Source organism: Ceratina calcarata, unplaced genomic scaffold (genome assembly GCF_001652005.2).
Source record: "Ceratina calcarata isolate Rehan_Ccalc_2016 unplaced genomic scaffold, ASM165200v1 scaffold168, whole genome shotgun sequence".
In the NCBI taxonomy this organism is placed as follows: Eukaryota; Metazoa; Arthropoda; class Insecta; order Hymenoptera; family Apidae; genus Ceratina; species Ceratina calcarata.
In genome coordinates, this window is record NW_017138136.1 from 154,616 (window position 1) to 156,803 (window position 2,188).

At 37.1% G+C, this 2,188-nt stretch overlaps 1 protein-coding gene and 1 long non-coding RNA gene across 4 annotated transcripts in view; both read right to left on the minus strand.

Annotated features, from left to right (window-relative positions):
• Positions 1-2,188, minus strand: part of unc-13 (protein unc13 homolog) — a 176,140-nt gene that overhangs the window by 24,701 nt on the left and 149,251 nt on the right. The window lies entirely within an intron of this gene.
• Positions 1,113-2,188, minus strand: part of LOC113463830 (uncharacterized) — a 2,446-nt gene continuing 1,370 nt past the window's right edge. Inside the window, exon 2 of the long non-coding RNA XR_003388658.1 lies at positions 1,113-1,879. This is a non-coding gene — a long non-coding RNA (uncharacterized LOC113463830). The remainder of the gene's footprint in view (positions 1,880-2,188) is intronic.

Consider the following 2,188-nt stretch of genomic DNA (forward strand, 5'->3'; position numbering starts at 1 on the left):
ATCTATAATAACAAATTCAACATGCTAGTATTGTTTAAGTATATAGCCTATATATCCTTAACATGTTCCTTTCATTGTAGGTTTCGTGCTTACAAGAAATTATGCCCTTTTTCACTTTTCTTACTTTAATGCTATGTAGAGTATCACAAATACTGTTTTACTCTAATCGCAAGAGTGTTCCTGGAATGAATGCTTTGCTATTTATTTCCCATAATTTTTTTCTCTTTCTTCCACTTTTAGCCTTTGTTCTGAGGTACACGTAGGTTTATAAATACTGCTTTAGCCTCGATCTGGTTCTGAAGTTGCTTCCGCGGACAAGTCCCTCTCTATTTACTTCAAGCCGCGGATTTAACGTTAAATTTCCACTCGTTATTCAGTTTTCTGTTGGCTTCTACTTTCCATTCAAGTTGCGCGCCCCACTATTTCGAACCGCAAGTACAACTAAGAATAAGAAGAACTCGCCTAATGCGGGATGCTCCCTTTCTCGTTTTTTTCCTTTTTAGTTCGCTTAATACTCGACGCCTTTCTTATTTCTTTTTTCGTGGTGCGGTGGTGCCCAACCTCTTCGAAACCCGGTAAAACCTGTTCATTTTTTTCCAAAGCGAGAAAAAAGGAAAGTTTTTGCGTTCGAGTTCATCCAAAGCGCGGCACACTTTTGAAACTTTTTCCGCATCCCATTCTCCCGGCTGCAATTTTTTCTTCCATGCTAATCACTGCTTCTTTCCGCATGGCCTTCGTACATTTCGCGTTTCATCTTAGACTCGAGAAATCGAATGATAATCCCGGTTGTAATTGAAAAGAAGCTCGGCCGCTATCGACTTCAGCTGATAGAATATGTCCACCGAGCAAAAGGGAAGTTTCTGTGAAAGGAGTCGCGTTGAGATAGCGAATGAAAGGATCCGCGAGACATTTTCAACTTTTTAGTTATCAGCGAATTCAACCTAGTTTTTAAAGTCACATTTCTTTTGAACAAGGATCAGAATTTAAATGCGTCACGATGTTTTACATTTGATTTTGTATGTTTCAAATTCTTAAACGATGGTTTATCTTTGATTGGGAAAAATCACAGAAAATGAAAATCGGAGGTCGAAATTCAAAAATTTTTGCTTTTCTTTCAATGATCTTTCCTTAACAAGGTTGACGAGCAATACAATCTTCATGATTTTACCGCCAGGAAACGGTGAACATTTAGAACAGAAATATTCAGGTAAGTGGTAAAGATAAACAGTAAACAAATGAAATGAGCTAGAGTCTGTATACATTTTCGTCATATTTTTCAGGAAATGTAGAGAAAGCATATTTTTAGATAGTAAATCTTGCTGTACCATTGCCCGTTTCTTGTCCCTCTTTTCTTTCATTTTTTAGAGCTACTGGTGGTAATTCTTTTTTTTAAACTCGTTTTGTATTACGATTTTAAGGCGTGTACGCTGGCGATGTTTTTCCTCGACCGAGTTTTATTTTCAGCTGCTGCTTTCGTTTAACGAGGAGACCCAGAACGATTTTTTTCATTTTATATGTATACTTGTCTCCCTTTTACGAAGGTCTTGAAGCGTTGACACGAAACTGAATTAGCAGTGGAATGAATTCCGGAAACAATTGAACGAATGCAATCGAAACTTTATTCTCGTTTGGTTGCTTTTTCGATGAATAAATGCAATTCAATTATTGGTTGGTACCGTTAATGGAGGAAATCGAAGTCCCGAGAGTAAATCTATTTTGCCATCAGAATTTTATTATATTCTATTTTATTTCTTGAAATTGTATTTAACATTTATTATGTATAAGGATAGCGAATTCAATTACTCGGAGCTGAGATTCTATTACTCGAACATGAATTGATCTGAATGAACGGAAATTCCAGAGTTCAGATCGACCTGACCTATAGGTAGTCCTACTGGTGGTCCTATCAATACGTATTCCAAGATACATCAATCGTGAGAATACAAACACGATTCCCGCATTAGAAACATGTTGTCGACTATGTCATTTAGTCAAGTGTTATCTACAGTCAGTTCTAAGTTAATTTTCCGTTCTATTTCCCCTTTTAGCACACATTTTTAATTAATAAGAATTCTTAATTGCGTTCAAGAATGGATCTGTCAATCTTTGATTGTCTCTGTTACGTATACAGCCCTGTATATGTATACGGCCCTGCGCGTTTCCAGACCTTCCGCTGCCGGTCACGTAC